At 45.1% G+C, this 22,895-nt stretch overlaps 1 protein-coding gene across 1 annotated transcript in view; it reads left to right on the top strand.

The window, feature by feature from the left end:
* rpl31 (ribosomal protein L31) overlaps positions 1-22,895 on the top strand; it is a 177,071-nt gene that overhangs the window by 42,364 nt on the left and 111,812 nt on the right. The gene's annotated exons all lie outside the window — the stretch shown is intronic.

The following is a 22,895-nucleotide window of genomic DNA, read 5'->3' on the forward strand; positions in this document are numbered from 1 at the left end:
GCCGCCGCGAGTGTTTGGGCGAGATAGAGTGAAAGGAGCGAGAGTAGAGAGAGGTGTGTGTGTGTGTGTGTGTGTGTGTGTCTGTGTGTGTGTGGGGGGGTGTGATTTGATTAGTACTAATTAGATCAGTACGTCAGAGAGGAGAGTGTGGGTTAATGTCTCTGAATGTTTGACAGATCAGATATGAATAATTCATGAGCTATACACTGATCAGCCAAAACATTAGTACCACTGCCTACTATTGAGTCAGTCCCCCTCGCGCCACCACAGCAGCTCTGACCCGTCGAGGCTCAGACTCCACAAGACCTCAGGAGGTGTCCTGCAAACAGTGAACCGACGACAGGGTCATGGGGGTGCCCAAGGCTCACTGATGCTCATAGAGGTTCCATGGAGGATCTGCTGCTGATGCTAGTCCTGGTGCCGGATACCCCAGCTGGACAGCTTCAGAGGTCTTGTGAAGCCCATGCCTCAACGGGCCAGAGCTGTTGTGGTGGGACAAAGGGGACATAATTAATTTATATATTATATTATGTCTCATATATATTATATATAATTACATATAGATATTTAATACATAATGAGTATTTTATTATTATTAAATGAGCCCAAATCCTCATCAGTTATTAAAACTAACGGGTGTGTGTGAATGTGTGTGTGAGCATGGGTATGATACAGTGTGTGACTGTGTGTTTATTTCCTGGAGCCATGTCTTAATGAGTTTGTGTCGTGCCTGTCAGATGGTGTGTATATCATATTTACACACACACACAAACACACACACACATACACACAAACAGATACTGTACATGCTAGCGCAAGCATATTTCAGAGTCACTCCTATCAGTCCAATGGGTCTCACACACACACACACACACACACACACACACACACAGATCTCATAGTGGTAAGAATGAATGGGATGAGACTGGTCGACTATAATAATGATCAAAGAAATTGCCTGTGGATTAAGCTAACAGGCTAATTCCCACCACTCACAGACTCCACCCACCTTTCTTCCTGAAATATTGGGGGACATTGGAACTGAGAAGTCAGATCATCCGAGTTGGAACACCCCCACAAGTGGGATTTCCTACTCGGATGTGTTTCCATGGTGTTTGGATGTGCAAAATACCGCATAATGCATCGTCATCAATCGGTATCGCTTGTATACAGTTACTCCAACAGAAGCAGGATCAGCTCTTTTGATTTCAGAAGAAACAGTAAATAAGCAGGTGTCCCAATACTTTTGTCAAAAAAGCGTATGGTGCCCCCTATCTTTAGTTTTCAAGAGCAAACAACCGAATGCCACACCCAGTATGGGCAATGGTGTTGATCGAAAGCTCTGATATGTGCAACTCATCCAACTTAGCATGCAACATGCAGTTAGCACCATGCTAATCAGAGAATGTAAGCTTCCATTAATTACTTGTTAGCAAACTAAAGAGGCACAATCCTGACACCGGAGTGTCTTGGCTAATTGAGCAGATGTTTTAATGAGTTAAATGAGTTAAAGTCGGGGAAGGGGTACATTTTGTGGCTAAACTAGCATGTCAGTGGCTAAACTGCCCCAGTGTAGCTCTCTGCTTGGCTAAAGCTGCTCCCTCCTGGCATCCGCAGGCGATACCTCTGCTCTAAGCTGGAAAGTCAATATTTCACGAAGGGGTTCATTTCCTGAGAGAAGCTTCTCTGATCAGAGCTCAGCCAACATCACCACCGTCAGACACGGCGTTCACCGCCCAGCCAGCGCGCCACGTTGCCATGGTGAGGGCTAGGTGCAAACAGCAGGTTTAGTCGGGGGACAGTGAGATGGGTACCCAATAATCAAATTGTTCCTTTTCAATCAATCCCAGCTTATAACCACGGCAACACGTGGCACCTGAGAAGATAAGTGGGAGACTGTGAAGGCCAGTAACTGTCCTACTGGGAGGATGGAGAGGGAAGGAGACGGAGGGGGATGAAGGCACGTGGCGAGCCAGCAGGGATCACAGAAGCAATGCAGAGAGCCGGGAAGGAGGACTGAATGAACACGCTCTACAAAGCTAGTCCCACTGTTCTGCTGGCCACTTTATTAGAAACCTCACCCTCGTTCGAAGGCTGGATGGGTGGGGCTAAACTGCTAGAGGAGGAATAGATGGAGCTAAGATGCTGAAGGCTGAATAGGAGGGGCTAAACTGCTGTAGACTGGATGGGTGGGGCTAAGCTGCTGTAGACTGGATGGGTGGGGCTAAGCAGCTGTAGGCTGGATGGGTGGGGATAAGCTGCTGTAGACTGGATGGGTGGGGCTAAGCTGCTGTAGGCTTGATGGGTGGGGATAAGCTGCTGTAGACTGGATGGGTGGGGCTAAGCAGCTATAGGCTGGATGGGTGGGGATAAGCTGCTGTAGACTGGATGGGTGGGAATAAGCTGCTGTAGACTGGATGGGTGGGGCTAAGATGCTGAAGGCTGAATGGGAGGAGCTAAGCTGCTGTAGACTGGATGGGTGGGGCTAAGATGCTGAAGGCTGAATGGGTGGGGCTAAGCTGCTGTAGACTGGATGGGTGGGGCTAAGCTGCTGTAGACTGGATGGGTGGGGCTAAGATGCTGAAGGCTGAATGGGTGGGGCTAAGCTGCTGTAGACTGGATGGGTGGGGCTAAGATGCTGAAGGCTGAATGGGTGGGGCTAAGCTGCTGTAGACTGGATGGGTGGGGTTTATATATGTGAAAACAGACTCAGGAGAACAGCGTTCCTGATAGGGGTCTTATTCCTGATGAAGTGGGGTAGCACTGGGCTAATGGCCCAATGATGACCCACTGCAGCAATCATTGACTGCACTGACTGTGAATGACGCAGAAGGCCACTTTATTGGAAACACCTACCTTGTGCTTCCAACTCACTGGCCACTTTATTAGAAACTCCCACCTTGTTTTACCCACGTTTCTACTTGCAGCCCAGTTGGCAGCCCAGAACTTCAGATCTTCACTCTGTCTGGAACGCTGATATGCCTGATTTATGGCGGCTTTATGGATGAGCCTCAATAAATAATAAAATGTTAGCGCTCCAGGCACTATTCTTCTGCCTCCAAATATAGCGGGCGGCCTGAGCGATGGTTCTGGCTGTTTTACAGATGACGTGCGTGCTAAGATTAGTGCAGGTTAGGATACACTCAGGATGGAGAAGATCTATGGAGTAATCAACACCTTCATCGTATTCCATCCAGCGATCCGACTGAAAAGAGCAGAGATAACACATCCAGTAGGAGAGTGACGGCAGGGAGGCAGAGGCGGAGTGGAAATAGAAAGAGTGTAAAAGTCGAGGATGACAGGAATACGAGCAGAGTGTGAGCTGCAGCTTAACAGGAACTTCTTCAGCATCAGTCAGGCGTGGAAGAAGTTTAGAAAGAACTACTTTATGAGAAAAATTAAAGATTTTAAGCAACATTCAGGATCATGCTGATGCTCTACTGACTGAACTGAACAGGGAGAAGGGCGTCTCCGTCATTCCCACTCCGGGCCGGAGCGCTGCTGCTGCTACTGCACTATGGAGCTTTGGTGGTGGAGCTGCAGGAGGAGAACCTCTCTCCAGAACTGCTGTGTAACGCTGCAGAACCCATAGAGTCATATTAGTGTAAAATCCTGTAGTATTACTCTACCACCTCAGCCCACATGCTGCTCCACCTTCAGATCAAGCTTCTGCAGCTCTCACACTGTCCAGAAATGCACGTGTACAGCTAGCTGCCCATAAGGGGCACTCAAAACCCAAAGTGATTTGTATTTACAGGAGTGTAGTAAAAGTGTATTACACTCTGCAACTGCAGGGGGAGCTCAGGAGCAAAAAATACCAGTTCTCTCATGTTACTGCTTTAAAAACTGGAAAAAAAACTCTGGTCACTTTACTGGAAACACCTACCTTGCGCTTCCAACTCACTGGCCACTTTATTGGAAAAACCTACCTTGCGCTTCCAACTCACTGGCCACTTTATTGGAAACACATACCTTGCGCTTCCAACTCAATGGCCACTTTATTGGAAACACATACCTTGCGCTTCCAACTCAATGGCCACTTTATTGGAAACACATACCTTGCGCTTTCAACTCACTGGCCACTTTATTGGAAACACCCACCTTGCGTTACCAACTCACTGGCCACTTTATTAGAAACTCCAACATATGCTCCCATTCACTGGCCACTTTATTAGAAACCCCAACATATGCTCCCATTCACTGGCCACTTTATTAGAAACCCCAACATATGCTCCCATTCACTAGCCACTTTATTGGAAACACCTACCTTGCACTTCCAACTCACTGGCCATTTTATTAGAAACACCCACCTTGTTTTACCAACGTTTCTACTTTATAAACTGTCCAGAACTTCAGATGGAATTGTAATTGAGTAAAAGTACAAGTATTTAGCATTAATAATACTCTGGTATTTTCCGCCCCTGACCATCAGCGGTCTGGCGTGGTTCTAAAGAAACCGACTCGCCCCGAGAGAGAGAGCAGAGTTTTCTGGTACAGTCTGAACTCTCTCTATAATGCAAATCTTGCCTTTGTGCTGTTTTTCTAAACACACACACACACACACACACACACACAGGCAGAGCTGATTTGGTATTTGAGCTGATTATATTTGCATCATTATTCTCTTTGGCTTATCAGGGGGCTTTCATGGATAAAGTGGGGCTGTTTAGAGGGGGATTGGGGGAATTGGGAAATAACGCTGAACTCAGAAAAACACCACCTACGGCTCCCAATCGGAAGAATAACCACCCGATCAGCGCTCATGTTGCAGACATCGGAATGTGTAAATAAACCTCATCGTTAACCCATCTGTGCAGTGAACACACACTGGTAAACACACACACATTACAGGGGCAACGAGGACATGTGCCCGGAGTGGTGGGCAGGCCTAGCTGCTGTGCCCGGGGGGCAGCTGGGGGTTAGGTGCCTTGCTCAAGAGCGCTTCAGTCATGTCCTGTTCATTTCAGTGTGTTACTGCATCACTCACACACACACTCACACTCACACACACGTTTGTTTTACTGTGTTAGTGAGGACCACTGTTGATTTTTGTGTCAGCAATGCAACACCTAAACTTAACCCTAACTTTACTAATCCTAATCTTAACCCTTAACCTAACCATAAACCTTTACCTTAGTAAACTACTCCCAAAGCTAAGCCCAACCCTACACCTGAGCCTATCCTTAACTCAAACCTAAACCTAACCCTGACCCTAAAATTAATCCTGACCTCAGGACCCTACACCTACTTAACTCTTAACTTAACCTCAGTAACCTAAACCTAAACCTAAACTTAATCTCAGTAACCTAAACCTAACCCTAAACTTAATCTAAGTCATCTAAACCTAACCCTAAACTTAATCTAAGTCATCTACACCTAACCCTAAACTTAATCTAAGTAACTTACCCCTAAACCTAATCCTAAACTTAATTTGTCATCTAAGCCTAACCCTAAACTTAATCTCAGTAATTTACCCCTAAACCTAACCCTAAACCTAACCCCAGTAACCTACACCTAAACCTAACCTTAATCTCAATCACTTAAACCTAACCCTAAATGTAACCCCAGTAACCTACACCTAAACCTAACCCTGAGATGAACTCAAACCTAAACCTCACCCTAATATTAACCCTAACCTTAACCTCAAGAACCAACACAGTGTGTACATGGAGAACCAAAAATGTTCCCCAACTGGGTTCCCTGTTCATGTTGTCCTGTCAGTGTGATGACATTTAGTCCTCATAGAGATAGTAGTGCAGGAACACACACACACACACACACACACACACACACACACATACAGAATGACAAAAAGTAATGTGAACAAAAGCGAAAGTGAGAGGCGTGTCCAGTTACTCCCCACTGGTCTGAAAGTGCAGTGTGACGTCTATATTAGCCGCGATGGTTTGCCTAATAAATTCACTAAACGCCATTAACATTGACCGACCTGCGGCCATCTAATCTGCAAAGGTTCACACAGGCAGACCTCCAGACAGCTAAAATAAGAACCACTGGTGCTGCTCTGTAAACAGATAGCGTAATGATTTCACTCTCACTGCGGATTACTGATTGTTCATGAGCTCATCTAATGTGTCTCGGTTCGGTTGTGTCTCGGTTGAAAGTGTTGGTCCTCCTTAATCAATTAAAAGAGCTGAAACTGTACTATAGTGAAAGTACGGTACTGTATCCCAATCTAACTCAATTAAAGAGCTGAAACTGTACTATAGTGACAGTATGGTACTGTACCCCAATCTAACTCAATTAAAGAGCTGAAACTGTACTATAGTGAAAGTATGGTACTGTACCCCAATCTAACTCAATTAAAGAGCTGAAACTGTACTATAGTGAAAGTATGGTACTGTACCCCAATCTAACTCAATTAAAGAGCTGAAACTGTACTATAGTGAAAGTATGGTACTGTATCCCAATCTAACTCAATTAAAGAGCTGAAACTGTACTATAGTGAAAGTATGGTACTGTATCCCAATCTAACTCAATTAAAGAGCTGAAACTGTACTATAGTGAAAGCATGGTACTGTATCCCAATCTAACTCAATTAAAGAGCTGAAACTGTACTATAGTGAAAGTATGGTACTGTATCCCAATCTAACTCAATTAAAGAGCTGAAACTGTACTATAGTGAAAGTATGGTACTGTACCCCAATCTAACTCAATTAAAGAGCTGAAACTGTACTATTGTGAAAGTATGGTACTGTATCCCAATCTAACTCAATTAAAGAGCTGAAACTGTACTATAGTGAAAGTACGGTACTGTATCCCAATCTAACTCAATTAAAGAGCTGAAACTGTACTATTGTGAAAGTATGGTACTGTATCCCAATCTAACTCAATTAAAGAGCTGAAACTGTACTATTGTGAAAGTATGGTACTGTATCCCAATCTAACTCAATTAAAGAGCTGAAACTGTACTATAGTGAAAGTACGGTACTGTATCCCAGTCTAACTCAATTAAAAGAGCAGATAACACACATGGATGGAGCAAAATATGGACCCCCTTGAGAACCACTCCAGGCTGATCATCTTGATCTTAAAATTATATCTTGTGTTTTCTGTAATTATGTGACAAATGGCATGTATCTGTAATATTACTGTAAGTATTACTGCATTGCCTGTATCACACCAGGTCTACAAACAGCTTAATTGCCTAGCTCTCATCTACATGTAAGAAAGAGCGAATATAATTTCTTTGTAATTGAACACGTCTGCACAGACTCCCACACTGTAATTTCCATTCTGATGTTTTTGAGCAGTGCCACCCAGCATGTCCGTCGCTGTGATGGATAAAGCCCCAATCATTCCATCACTCTGAATATAATGTCCACAATTTTGGTGTCAGGGCTTTTCATATGCCACCCAACATCAATGCCAGGAGCACAAGCTGGCAGATGGACGCTGGCAACCTTGAGGTTTAAAATGCGTAAGGTTGAAGAGCTGGAGCGCCCAAGGTAACACAACTACCAGCTAATGTTTAGATGTTCCAGGAGCTCTTCATTAGTGTTTCAGATAAGGCCTTCTTCATTCAGTTCTTCTGCAGTGTGGTGGATCTCCAGAAGCTTAGTGACTGAGTGTTGATGGTCTACCAAAGGAACGAGTCCACCAGGTTGTTTGGTGACATCGTCTGAAAGCTCCCACCTCTTGTAATTGAGTCTGTAAAGTTGTGTGTTTTTTCATTGCATTCCAATTATAAAAATGAACATTTTAACAAACTCTGCTCAGTTTCGTTTTCCAACATTTTCGTGCTGCTGTTATTTTTTTCCAATTCCTTCCCCCCTTGCATTGTATAAACTGAGGGTTCAGAAGGATACTATAATTTATAAGGATACTATGACGTATCAGTGACATAGCAGGCGAGAAGCCTAGGCTTTCAAATTTCCTGCGGGGATGCCAACATGAAAATTGTTTGTGGGGAGGGGTGGGGGGTTAAGAACCATCCTGAGATAATGACCTTCTCCTCCAAATGAGCCTTAACCATTTGAGACGAGTGTGGGAATGCCTTTAGAGCTTAGAATACCCTCTGTCCCTGAAGACGCTGCAATTTCTAGTCAGAGGGATCTTCACATCACCAGGAGTGTCATCGATATGAGTAGACAGAGGACTCCCTGCTCAGACCTCAGAGACCTCAGAGATGTGTGAGCCTTAGCAGTTGGGCCCACGTCCTCTCAGCTTCAGAATGGCATCAAAAGGCCTGTGGATTTCGCCTCCCAACAGAAATACAGTTCTGGACAGCAGGAGGCCCTGGCATGTGCGTAGGCTTGTCAGCAGTGGAGTGTATGTCAGTACGGCCACCTGTTTTCGACATGCTCCGACAGCCAGGCTCCCACTGCTTTGCTGCCCACCTCTGGTTCCGTCTGCAGACCTGTAATGTGTGTGTTTGTGGTGAAGAAAGACTGTGGTACTCCATTCTGCAAGGCCTTACATCTGAATCAGATGTTATTACTGAGTGAAGAAGTCAGATTTGACTCCTATATTGGTTGAGTCTCCCTCTTGGTGGCGTAATAGAGCACCGTTTAGAAGCAGATCAAATTCAGCTCACAGTGAGAGCTAGCCAGGCTTAAAGCACAGACTGCAAACATGGTGGAGGTAGTGAGGTAGTTTCATCAGCAACTCACAGTGAGAGTTAGCCAGGCTTAAAGCACAGCCTCCAAACATGGTGGAGGTAATTTCATCAGCAACTCACAGAGAGAGCCAGCCAGGCTAAAGTATAGCCTCCAAACATGGTGGAGGTAGTTTCATCAACAGCTCACAGTAAGAGCCAGCCAGGCTAAAGTATAGCCTCCAAGCATGGTGGAGGTAGTTTCATTAACAGCTCACAGTAAGAGCTAGCCAGGATAAAGTACAGCCTCCAAACTTGGTGGAGGTAGTTTCATCAACAGCTCACAGTAAGAGCCAGCCAGGGTAAAGTACAGCCTCCAAACATGGTGGAGATAGTTTCACACACTGTTACCGTTACGAAGTTTACATTTTTATTACTCCCAGTAGACTGCAGGCATATAAACATTATTAATATTGCTCAAATGCTTTTCAGAGCTAAAGCCAAACTGGTAAACAACGTTACTGTGCATGTTTGTTTGTTTGTGTGTTTCTTATGACTAAACTTAAACAAGTGTGGCAACAATTCACGTGGGAACAGTATTGCCCTGAGCTTCAGAGCACGCAGACGAGCGCTTAGCCTGAGGCTGAAGTATTGTTATACAAGTTTTTAAAATGCTAATGTGAATGCTAATCTGCTCCTGGGGAAAACCCTTAGCCTGGAGTTAAACACACTGCAGCCTCAAATAGCACTGAGTCCTTTTACCATGAAAGCATCGAATAAACAGGCAACTCTGCACAAACTGCCTGATTTCTGATTTCAATTGGCCTCGCGCTCTCAGGGATGGGTATCGGAGCCGGGGAGCTATGCTACCTGTACAGTTACGGTACAGGTGGCCAGTGACTGATCAGGTGGACGTGGAGCTAACAGGGCGGGTTTCTGCTTGCTCTGCAGCTTTTCCCACACAGTACATGTCCCTGCTATAAAGCAACACCATCAGAGCTGATTAAGCTCTTTCAGCAGAGCTCCAATGTGTTTTGCGCTGATATACACCCCCGCCACCTCCCCACCCTAGTCCCGCTTGGTTTTTGTACTTTTGTAATTGTCTGCGGTTATAATGATATGCAAATTAGAAACATTGAGTCACCTTCTGATTCTGTTGTGCTCGGCAGGTGCGAATTTCATTCACTACAAACCACAGCCAGCGTTTGGTCTGAAAAAGGAAACCACTGGTTTGGACTGGCAGTCCAGTGAGAAACGGCGATGTTCTGTAGTCGGACGCCAGCGAGCCTGGCACTGCTTACAAGAGATGAGTCGGATGTAGCGGGTCCAGGCACCAGTCCAGAAAAGCCAGCTTCTGTCCAGGGTGCTGGAACTCAGTCCGAAACAACAAGGTCCTCGTCTGAGCGTCCGGGGTCAGCACGGAATCTGTGGAGAGCACATGGCGTCCAGACGAGGCCTCGTCCAGTTCTCTGGCCACTTCGCACACTGCTGAGGGAAGGGACATGAGATGAGCCGAGATGTGCTCATTAGCATACCTACCGTACAGAGTTTTATGGAGTAACTCTCTGTACACGACATGTCCAAATGTTTGTGGACACCCCTTTTGAATGAATGCATTCAGCTACTTTAAGCTGCGCCTATTACTCACACAGATGACTAGATGTATCTAGTCCCTGTAGAGAAGTACTGCCAAAAGAATAGGGATCGCCACGTAGCTTTCATTTACTAGTTAAGTTTTACTCACTAGTTAGCTTTTTTTTCTGTAGTCGGTTTCAATCACATAATGTTCATTTGCATATTTAGCTAGTCAGCTTTCTATCACCACTTAGCTTTCACTTACTAGTTAACTAGATATTTAACTTTCATTTGCTAATTAGCTTTAACTCACTAATGAACTTTACTTGGCTAGTTAGCTTTCAAACATTCACTCAAACAACACTTTCTAGTTAGCGTTCTGTCACCAGTTAGCTTTCACTTACTAGTTTAACTTTTATTTGCTAGTTAGTGTTTACCTGCTAAGTAGTTTTGACTCGTTAATTTTCACTTGTTAGTTAGCTCAACCTAACACTTTTAAGTGCTAGTTAGTGTTTATTCGCTACATTACATTTACATTTATGGCATTTAGCTGACGCTCTTATCCAGAGCGACTTACAAGGTTACTCGTGTTACAGAGGTGGGCCAATGTAGTGTTAGGAGTCTTGCCCAGGGACTCTTATTGGTGTTGCGCAGCATACAGTCACCCAGACCGGGAATCGAACCCTGGTCTCCCACATGGGGGGTGTAATAGCTCACTGGCAGCTAGTGGTTTTATCTGCTGCGCCACACCAACCACACATTCGCGAGTTAGCTTCCACGTGTTAGTGAGCGTTTGCTCGTTTGTTAGTTACTGCTGGTTACCTAGCTTTCGTTGTGAAAGCTACAGTGACTGAATACGTGGCTCAGCTGATCTTGCTAGCGAGCTTCATCTCCTAATGATAATGTTTCCAAACGACCTGAATAAAATCTGAACTGGTTTAAAACTGTATCGTCAGCTTTATTAAGTCACGTTCTTTACGCTTCCAAACAAAGGTTGACGATGGAGGCGAGAACTCGGCTGTAAATGAGGAGCTGGAAGCTGTTTTGCATTAAAAGGTTCATTGGTTCAGTGAAATTCTAAAAGCTGTACAGTAAAACAATGACAGCCGTTCAAGCGAAAGCGCTTTGTGCGGTGACAGACAGCCGCGGAGACCGAGAGCGGTGCTGAGAGGAGATACCAGCGAACACGTGCAGGCATTATTCCTGCGGAGCGCCGGCCTCGGTTTATTCAGATAAATAAAACTGATTGATATGATTAATGAGTCGCTGTTCAGATGTTCAGCTGGTATCTGTTTATGCTCGGCTTTATTGCTCCGCCACATAAAAACCTGTAGAACGTCTTTAATAAACTCGTACAGTAGATTTGATTTTCTTCACATACTAGTTAACTCGCTATTTAGCTTTTACTTTCATTCATATGTTAGTCAGTTTCACTCACTATTTAGCTTTTACTCAACAGCTAACTTAACTCTGCTAGTTAACTTACCCTCACTGGCTAGCTTTAAGTTTCTGTAGTCAGTTTCAATCACTTAATGTTCATTTGCTAGTCAGTTTCACTCACAAGTTAGCTTTTAGTTAACTAGCTATTTAGCTTTCACACCGTTTTACTCGCTAGTTAGCTTTTGCTTTCACTTGCTAGTAAGTTTTACTCACTATTTAACTATTTAACTTGTAGTGTTTACATACTAGTTAGCTTGTACTTGCTTCTTAGCTTTCACCCTCTAGTTAACTTTAAGTTTCTGTAGTCAGTTTTAATCACTTAATGTTCATTTGCTAGTCAGTTTCACTCACTAGTTAGCTTTCAGTTAACTAGCTATTTAGCTTTCACCCCATTAACCTCCCTTTGCTAGCTAGCTTTTACTCGCTGGTTAACTTTTACTCACTAGTTAGCTTTTTTCACTATTTAACTATTTAACTAGGTAGTGTTTAGTTTTCACTTGCTTCTTAGCTTTTACTCAAGTTAGCTTTGGCTCACTAGCTCAGTCATGTTTATCTGGTATCTGTTTATGCTCGGCTTTATTGCTCCGCCACATAAAAACCTGTAGAACGTCTTAAGTAAACTCGTACAGTAGATTTTATTTTCTTTACATGCTAGTTAACTCGCTATTTAGCTTTTAATCACTAGTTAACTTTCATTAATATGTTAGTCAATTTTACTCACTACTTAGCTTTCACTCAACAGCTAACTTAACTCTGCTAGTTAACTTACCCTCACTGGTTAGCGTTTATTTTCTGTAGTCAGTTTCAATCACTTAATGTTCATTTGCTAGTAAGTTTTACTCCTTATTTAACTAGGTAGTGTTTACTTGCTATGATAGTATGATAGCTAGTTAGCTTTTACGTGTTTTTAGCTTTCACTTTCTAGTTAACTTCCCTTTTCTGTAGTCAGTTTCAAAAATGTAATGTTCATTTTCGAAACAGTTAACTAGCTATTTAGCTTTCATCCCGTTAACTTTTCTTTGCTAGTTAACTTTTACTCACTAGTTAGCTTTTAATTTCACTTTATGTAGTATTTACCTGCTAATTAGCTTTTACTTGCTTCTTAGCTTTCACTCTCTTAACTTTAAGTTTCTGTAGTCAGTTTTAATCACTTAATGTTCATTTGCTAGAGCTTTCAGTTAACTAGCTATTTAGCTTTCACACCGTTAGCGTCCCTTTGCTAGCTAGCTTTTACTCGCTGGTTAACTTTTACTCACTAGTTAGCTTTTTTCACTGTTTAACTATTTAACTAGGTAGTGTTTAGTTGCTCGGTAGTGTTTAGTTTTCACTTGCTTCTTAGCTTTCATTGAAGTTAGCTTTGGCTCACTAGTTAGCCGTACCTGCAAGCTCAGCCATGTTTATCTGGTATCTGGTAACCTGTAGAACGTCTTTGATAGACACCTAGAGCAGCTTTAGCTATTATAAGACATAAATATGTAGCATGAAATAAATACCATGTGCACACACTTCATATATCAGGACCACACACACACACACACACACACACACACACACGGTTTTCGTGATTTCCGCTGTGGGTTGTGTGTGGAAGGCTTTGAACGCAGCCTGTTGCTAAGCCGAACTGCCAGACTGTGTGTGCTCGCTGATCTCGCGGCGCCGCTGGCCTTGGCAGCACGGCTCTTGATTCTTCTTAGAAGCCTCCTTCTCCTTCTTCAGAAGTCAGATCTCCAGATTCAAACACCCAGAGAAAAAATACTTCAAATACCAGTATATACACACACCCATCAGCCATAACATTAGTACCCCTGACCGGTGAAGTGAATAACACTACGCATCTACTGAGGCTCAAGGGGTGGATCTACTGAAGACGGTGGTATCTGTGGTATCTGTGGTATCTGGTACTCAGACCAAAGTTAGCAGCAGAAGTTGTAAGTGGGACCTCCATGATCCTCAACGTCGCCGGTTCACCGGTCCTCCACTTTTGGTAGGTACTGACCACTGCATCTCGGGAACACCCCACAAGACGTGATGCCTGATGTTCTGGAGATGTTCTTGACCAAAGTGTCTCGGATTCGTACGCTTGTACATTTTTCCTGCTTCATCACCTTTAAGACCTGACCGTTCACTCGCTGCCTAATATGTAGATCCATCCTCGACAGGAAGCCTTGTCATAATGAGGTTCTGCCGTCATGCTAACACGTTAACGGTGTCCCTGCTGGGTTCATCTCCTTTCCTCTCGCTGACCGCCTGCTGAGTTATTTTTAGCTCCTCAGCCGATTATGTGAGGAAACTCTGGAAATAGCACCTTGGGCTTGTATTGTGTCTAACTCTTCTTTATTGGTGATGTGACCGCTGACGGCAGCAGCGGGACACTTTCTGGAGTGAAGGGAGATGGAGTCTTCACAGCTCAGATCCAACCAGCGTTCCAGAGCTCCAGCAAGATCCCGACCACGCTGCAAAAAGCAAGCGTAGAGTTTCTCCGAGGACAAAAGTGGAATGTTCTTGACCAGTTGAGTCAAGCACCTGACCTGAGCCCCACTGAGCAGCATTTGACTGACTGAAAAGAAGAATGAAAGCCTGCAAAACAAGCCGCAACTAAAAATAGCTGCATTAATGGCCTGTCTTTGGGTCACCGGGGGCCACATTTTGGGCAGCTATTGACTGAAAGAGCTTTGGAACAGTGTGACCACAAATCCCATTCTTCATGAGCGACATCCAGTGAGAGCCACCACAGCTGCATGTTCTCCCAGTGACGTAGCGACTGCACAAATCAAACCACTGCCAAGTGAAGTGAATAACATTCATAACAATCAGTTCTTAAAGGGGATGAAGGTGATGAAGAAGGAAAAATGGACAAGTGTAAGAATCTGAGACACTTTCATAAGAACCAAACTGTGATGTTCTAGACAATGACTGAGTCAGAACATCTCCAGAACATCAGGAATCAGGTCTTGTGGGGTGTTCCTGAGATGCAGTGGTCAGTACCTACCAAAAGTGCTCCAAGAAAGGACAATCGGTGAACCAGCAAAAGGGTCATGGATGCTCATGGAGATCCCACCCACCTCACAACTTACAGCACTCAAAGGATCTGCAGCTAATCCCACAGGATACCTTCAGAGGTCTTGTGGAGTTCATGCACGAGGGGGACCTGCTCAATGTTAGGCATTAGTTCATACAGCTTGTGGGTTCACACAGTTCCAGTGGAGGTTCTCAAGGGGAACCGGAGCTCCATGCTGCTGCTGCTTTTGTTAGCTTGCTGCCGGTTGGTTTATTCACAGGTCTCCCAGAGAATGTGAGCAGCACAACTATATAAACTATATATATATATATATATATATATATTTACATGTCATGCAAAAGTTTAATAAAGCTTTCACCACCCCGTCACATCACTTTATCTCATATCAGAGGGGGGTCTGGCCTCCTAGCTCAAGGAGAAACCATCTAAACTCCAACCCAAAGGTCTCTGAGCTCCGTCTCCTCGTACAGTCTCCTCCCACATTATCATTTGCTTATGGCATGATCCAAACTTACAAAAATGACTTCATATACACTCATTTAAATTCAGAAAATATTCATACTCGTGAAATAAGAGCGTCTACCCTGAGTTCAACAGTTTGCAGACTGGATGGAGAATCTCTTGTATTTATCTGTCTGTTTAAATTACACCCCAGTGGAGGGGTTGAGTGTAATTACGGAGTCCTTTAGCCCCCCGGAACACAGCATACTGCACTTTCCGCAAATTGCAGCCTGTATAGGCAGCTGTACACACAGTCATTCTCCCCTGACTGAGACTTAGCTACCTACTGTCCACATGCGTCTGCCGTGCCTCCTGAACGTCCTCCACAGCTGCGTACCGCTCCGAACGTGCTGAGGAAACCTCAGAGTGCAGGGTAATTACACGGACTGTGAGTCTGCTGTAATGAAGGTGGAACTTCTCTGAAGCAAACAAGACAGGGCTTCACTTTTTGCAGGGATATTTCAGATTAGCAATAAGCATTAGCGACCCGGTGGGTCCACTCAGCAGCTCAGTCTGGAGAATCTAGCAGTAATATGGTGTGCTCCAACTAAAGTGTTTAAAGTTCAACGTTTCAATTAGTCTGGCTTTAGTTAAACATTCAAACAGGGACCAGAGTGAAACAGGGGGACCAGAGTTAAACTGTGGGGACCAGAGTGAAACAGGGGGACCAGAGTTAAACTGTGGGGACCAGAGTGAAACAGGGGGACCAGAGTTAAACTGTGGGGACCAGAGTGAAACAGGGGGACCAGAGTTAAACCGTGGGGACCAGAGTTAAAACGTGGGGACCAGAGTTAAAACGTGGGGACCAGAGTGAAACAGGGGGACTAGAGTTAAATAGTGGGGACCAGAGTTAAACCGTGGGGACCAGAGTTAAACCGTGGGGACCAGAGTGAAACAGGGGGACTAGAGTTAAATAGTGGGGACCAGAGTTAAACAGTGGGGACCAGAGTTAAACAGTGGGGACCAGAGTTCAATGGGGGGACCAGAGTTAAATGGGAGGACCAGAGTGAAACAGTGGGGACCAGAGTTCAACGGGGGGACCAGAGTTAAACTGTGGGGACCAGAGTTAAATGGGAGGACCAGAGTGAAACAGTGGGGACCAGAGTTCAACGGGGGGACCAGAGTTAAACTGTGGGGACCAGAGTTAAATGGGAGGACCAGAGTGAAACAGTGGGGACCAGAGTTCAACGGGGGGACCAGAGTTAAACTGTGGGGACCAGAGTTAAATGGGAGGACCAGAGTGAAACAGTGGGGACCAGAGTTAAATGGGAGGACCAAAGTGAAATAGTGGGGACCAGAGTTCAACTGTGGGGATCAGAGTTAAACCGTGGGGACCAGAGTGAAACAGGGGGACTAGAGTTAAATAGTGGGGACCAGAGTTATACAGTGGGGACCAGAGTTAAATGGGAGGACCAGAGTGAAACAGTGGGGACCAGAGTTAAATGGGAGGACCAGAGTGAAATAGTGGGAACCAGAGTTAAACTGTGGGGACTAGAGTTAAACCGTGGGGACCAGAGTTATACAGTGGGGACCAGAGTTAAAACGTGGGGACCAGAGTTCAACGGGGGGACCAGAGTTAAATGGGAGGACCAGAGTGAAACAGTGGGGACCAGAGTTCAACAGGGGGACCAGAGTTAAACCGTGGGGACCAGAGTTAAATGGGAGGACCAGAGTGAAACAGTGGGGACCAGAGTTCAACGGGGGGACCAGAGTTAAACTGTGGGGACCAGAGTTAAATGGGAGGACCAGAGTGAAACAGTGGGGACCAGAGTTAAATGGGAGGACCAAAGTGAAATAGTGGGGACCAGAGTTCAACTGTGGGGATCAGAGTTAAACCGTGGGGACCAGAGTGAAACAGGGGGACTAGAGTTAAATAGTGGGGACCAGAGTTATACAGTGGGGACCAGAGTTAAATGGGAGGACCAGAGTGAAACAGTGGGGACCAGAGTTAAATGGGAGGACCAGAGTGAAATAGTGGGAACCAGAGTTAAACTGTGGGGACTAGAGTTAAACCGTGGGGACCAGAGTTATACAGTGGGGACCAGAGTTAAAACGTGGGGACCAGAGTTCAACGGGGGGACCAGAGTTAAATGGGAGGACCAGAGTGAAACAGTGGGGACCAGAGTTAAATGGGAGGACCAGAGTGAAACCGTGGGGACCAGAGTTAAATGGGAGGACCTGAGTGAAACAGTGGGGACCAGAGTTAAATGGGAGGACCAGAGTGAAATAGTGGGGACCAGAGTTAAACCGTGGGGACCAGAGTGAAACAGTAGGGGACCAGAGTTCAACGGGGGGACCAGAGTTAAACTGTGGGGATCAGAGTTAAACTGTGGGACCAGAGTTAAACCGTGGGGACCAGAGTTAAACTGTGGGACCAGAGTTAAACTGTGGGGACCAGAGTTAAACCGTGGGGACCAGAGTTAAACCGTGGGGACCAGAGTTAAACTGTGGGACCAGAGTTAAACTGTGGGGACCACAGTTAAACCGTGGGGACCAGAGTTAAACCGTGGGGACCAGAGTTAAACTGTGGGACCAGAGTTAAACCGTGGGGACCAGAGTTAAAAAGTAGGGGACCAGAGTTAAACCGTGGGGACCAGAGTTAAACTGTGGGACCAGAGTTAAACCGTGGGGACCAGAGTTAAACCGTGGGGACCAGAGTTAAAAAGTAGGGGACCAGAGTTAAACCGTGGGGACCAGAGTTAAACTGTGGGACCAGAGTTAAACCGTGGGGACCAGAGTTAAACTGTGGGACCAGAGTTAAACTGTGGGGACCAGAGTTAAACCGTGGAGACCAGAGTTAAAAAGTAGGGGACCAGAGTTAAACCGTGGGGACCAGAGTTAAACTGTGGGACCAGAGTTAAACAGTAGGGGACCAGAGTTAAACAGTAGGGGACCAGAGTTAAACCGTGGGGACCAGAGTTAAACCGTGGGGACCAGAGTTAAACTGTGGGACCAGAGTTAAACTGTGGGGACCAGAGTTAAACAGTAGGGGACCAGAGTTAAACCGTGGGGACCAGAGTTAAACTGTGGGACCAGAGTTAAACTGTGGGACCAGAGTTAAACCGTGGGGACCAGAGTTAAACTGTGGGGACCAGAGTTAAACCGTGGGGACCAGAGTTAAACAGTAGGGGACCAGAGTTAAACCGTGGGGACCAGAGTTAAACTGTGGGACCAGAGTTAAACCGTGGGGACCAGAGTTAAACCGTGGGGACCAGATTTAGGTTTGGATTAGCTCTGGGTTTGTAAAAGCCTGAAGATGCTCTACAGAAGAAGCCGTAGATCTGTCCTTACAGTGCTGCCAGTACCAACATCAAGAAGAGAGAAGGACACCACAGTAACCAAGGGTAACACGGCCCTTCTCCCGCCGTCCACTCCTCATTTTTACGTCAGTGGAGGAGAAGAATGCTCGGCGTTGCTCTGAAACGACTCTGGCCATTATTTCCCTTCACTAATGCACTAAGTTGGAGTGTGTTAGCGGAGAACACGCTGCGGAACGGGTGAGTCACGAAGCGAAGCTCGTTACGCAACCGAGTCCTGGAGCAGTTTTCCGAGCCACCGGCCCAGCTGCCCTTAAATCTCACAAAAGAGGCTACAGATTTGGTGTGAAAACCGTCAAAAGGCTTCAGACGGCGGCGTGTGAATAGAGGCCGTCACGCCTTGCCGTATTTATTCCGCCCTGAATCCACTGTTCTATTGTGGGCTGTATCTAGTACACTAAAAGTGCTGCCCGTTTTCAGGCCTGACTCTGGCTGCTGCTGATAAAGTTGTTTGAGGAATAATGATTTCCCACCCTCCCCTCCTATACACACACACACTCACTCGCAGGGGGCCCGTGCAGGGGCAAGCTGCTGCCAAGGCTGACCCAGCAGTCACTCTGGGGTGGCATAAACATATCCATCAAACAAAGCCCCGAATGACACAGGTTCCACTCTGTTCCGCGACGGAGAACCTCGCATTTCCATCAGCGCTCCGCACTCACCCTTTCCCATTCGTCTTTCCGGATCTGTCAGCTCCCAGCTACAGGGGGTTTAACAGTACATCTACATGGTAATGAGGATGGATGTATGTATGGATGGGGACCAATATTTTTGACACATGGGCCGCCTCGGCCTCCTGCTCGTCTGGCGGCCGTCTGGTTATTAATTGGCATTGTCCTCAATACTTTCCTGTAAGGGTGTGTCTAGCATTTCCAGACGTAATCGCTGAGCGTTGTCTTTTAATGTGTTCGCTGATCATGTTCATAAGCCAACACTGTTTATCTTACTTAAAGGTTACGGTGCGAAATGAAGCTCCTGTGTCCGGGACTAACGGCGAACTGACAATTACCTGTAAACTCTCAGATACACTGTAAACTGTCCAGTAATGTGTAAACTGCAATTTAAACTCTTAGATACACTGTAAACTGTACTGTAAACATTCTGCAACACTGTCGAGCAATGTGTAATTCCTATTGTAAACCTTTAGCTGCACTGTGAACTTGCACTAAACTGTAAACTTCTTTGTAAATGCAGCTACTCTGTAAACTGAAAACTAAATTGTAAACTGCACTGTATACCTTCAGATACACTGTAAACTGTACTGTAAACTGTAATTGTAAACTCCTAGCTGGACTGTGAACTTGTACTAAACTGTAAACTGCACTGTAAACTCAGCTACTCTGTAAACGCACAGCTAAACTGTAAACTGCACAATAAACTCAGCTACGCAGCAAACTGACAACTAAATTACAAACTGCACTGTAAACTTTCGGATACAATGTAAACTGTACTGTAAACTGTAATTGTAAACTCTTAGCTGGACTGTGAACTTGCACTAAACTGTAAACTGCTCTGTAAACACACAGCTAAACTGTAAACTGCACCGTAAATGCAGCTACTCTGTAAACTGACAGCTAAACTGTTAACTGCACTGTAAACTTTCAGATACACTGCAAACTGTAAACTAAACTGTAAACTGCACTGTGAACTTTTTAGATACACTGTAAACTGTACTGTAAACTGTAATTGTAAACTCTTAGCTGGACTGTGAACTTGCACTAAACTGTAAACTGCTCTGTAAATGCAGGTACTCAGTAAACTGTCAACTATACTGTAAACTGCACTGTAAACTCAGCTACTCAGTAAACTGCTCTGTAAACGCACAGCTAAACTATAAACTGCACCGTAAATGCAGCTACTCTGTAAACTGTCAACTAAACTGTAAACTGCACTGTAAACGTTTTAGATACACTGTAAACTGTACTGTAAACTGTAATTGTAAACTCTTAGCTGGACTGTGAACTTGCACTAAACTGTAAACTGCACTGTAAACTCAGCTACTCAGTAAACTGAACTGTAAATGCTCAGTTAAACTGTAAACTGCACTGTAAACTCTTAGCTGGACTGTGAACTTGCACTAAACTGTAAACTGCACTGTAAACTGTCAGCTATGCATCCAATAACAACATCTGTATAATATCATAAAAGGCATTGTAATCCAATAGAATTAGAATAGAAATACAATAGAATCCATATTCAGACAAATTAAGCGTTAAAAATAAAAGTAGGATATGATCCCTCTAACTGAACTTCAGCTGTTTACCAAATTCCTCGGTGTTGAGACGTTTGACTAAGAGGCTAAAAAACAATGATGTCAGAAAAATGTTGTATTTTTTTTCAGCTGATTTTATGTAAAACACTCGTTATGGTGAGATCTCAGCCGTGCAGGACAGCGGCCCGTTCTGATCAGGCGGGGTCAGCGGCGCCTAACCTCCGAAGGTAATGAGTCCTCATCACACACTTCCCCCGCAAGGGCTTTGGCCGAAGGTTTGCCGTTAATCAAGTTGGTATAAATAATTCATGCTTTGGTAGGATGGATGTTGTAAACGGGGGGACGCCGAAATGCCGTAAACAAGCAAAAAAAAAAAAAAACTGCATACCATCATCCTGATCCAGATCAGCCTCGTCTGCAGGAATATGCTGTAGTGTGGTCAGGACAGGACTCCTTCAGTGAGTGGAAGCACAAGGTAGGGGTTTCTAATAAAGTGGCCAGTGAGTGGAAGCACAAGGTAGGGGTTTCTAATAAAGTGGCCAGTGAGTGGAAGCACAAGGTAGGGGTTTCTAATAAAGTGGCCAGTGAGTGGAAGCACAAGGTAGGGGTTTCTAATAAAGTGGCCAGTGAGTGGAAGCACAAGGTAGGGGTTTCTAATAAAGTGGCCAGTGAGTGGAAGCACATGGTAGGGGTTTCTAATAAAGTGGCCAGTGAGTGGAAGCACATGGTAGGGGTTTCTAATAAAGTGGCCAGTGAGTGGAAGCACGAGGTAGGTGTTTCTAATAAAGTGGCCAGTGAGTGGAAGCACAAGGTAGGTGTTTCTAATAAAGTGGCCTGTGAGTGGAAGCACAAGGTGGGTGTTTCTAATAAAGTGGCCAGTGAAGAAGCACAAGGTAGGTGTTTCTAATAAAGTGGCCAGTAAGTTTGTGTTATGATTAGAGGGGCCTTGGTCACACAACTCCAACCCACAGGGCAAGAAACACATTTTCCGGTAGGATCATGGTCTAACTGGAACAATTCCAAGAGACAGTTCAGCAACTGAATCAACACACACACACACACACACACACACACACACACGCACACACACACACACACACACACACACACACACACATACAAAGACCCAGACAAACATGCAACAGGCTGTTGTCACTCGTGTTTACTTCTAACAGGATCACATGACCCAAAGGCTCTGTCCCATCAAGGGGGGGTTCAGGTTGGCTTTCCTGTGGTCAGTGCATGAAGAGAAGGAGGGGATGGGGTGGAGGTGGGTGCAAAGTTTGTTCGGCACATGGTTGGACTGAGGAGCAGGAGGAGGATTTCGAGGCCCGGTCCTTCTGTGAGGTCGTGAGATGGAGTCTCATTAAGATGAGCATCATTAAGCGTTGGGTGCCTGGTCTACCAGTTGTTCATCCCTTTCTTGGTAGGTACTGACCACTGCATACTGGTTTTAATGTTATGGCTGATTTCAAGTATCACTTTACACCATTACACAGGTGTAGGATTATTATCGGTAAAGCTGAAGTAATAAAGACAAAGGAAAAAAACAGAAAAATAGGAGAGTAATCTTCCCCCCACACGGATTCAAGGCCGCTTTGACGAGAGTGATCAATAGGAGCACGCCTGGATCAATGGGAGTGATACGAAAGTAGCCCTCGCTTTCTTTTTCAGGCGCAACAATTAGGCCTGTATTTGCGGCCTCTATTAAATGTCAGCCGCAACCTTCAGCTCTCGCAGTAATTACACAGGCCTCAAAAGGTTGCTTTCTGTCCGACTACAACCATTACTGAAAGCCTGGAACAACGCACACACACACACACACACACACACACACACTCATACTCACACACACACATACACACTCTGGACTCTGGTGAAAGTGTGTCAAACACAGAGCAACTGTGAAAGTCCAGGATTAGTGTAATTAATCAGCTGAGTCATGCTTTAGTTCTACACTGGAACCCCAAGGCTAATGTACACTACTGGTCACCCCAAATTTGTCAATGCTTATGGTCCACAGTATACATCATGCCCTATTATAACATAATACACTATATTGACAAAAGTATTGGGACACCTGCTTATTGCTCACTGTTTCTTCTGAAATTAAAGGGTATTAAAAGAGTTTCTCCTGCTTTTGTTGGAGTACCTGTCTCTACTGTCCAGAGAAGAAGACTTTCTACTAGATTGTGGAGGAGGAGCATTGCTGTGAGGATGTGATTGCATCCAGCAACAAGGGCATTCGTGAGGTCAGGATGATGATCACCACACCAT

The sequence above is a fragment of the Salminus brasiliensis genome, chromosome 8 (assembly GCF_030463535.1).
Source record: "Salminus brasiliensis chromosome 8, fSalBra1.hap2, whole genome shotgun sequence".
Taxonomy (NCBI): Eukaryota; Metazoa; Chordata; class Actinopteri; order Characiformes; family Bryconidae; genus Salminus; species Salminus brasiliensis.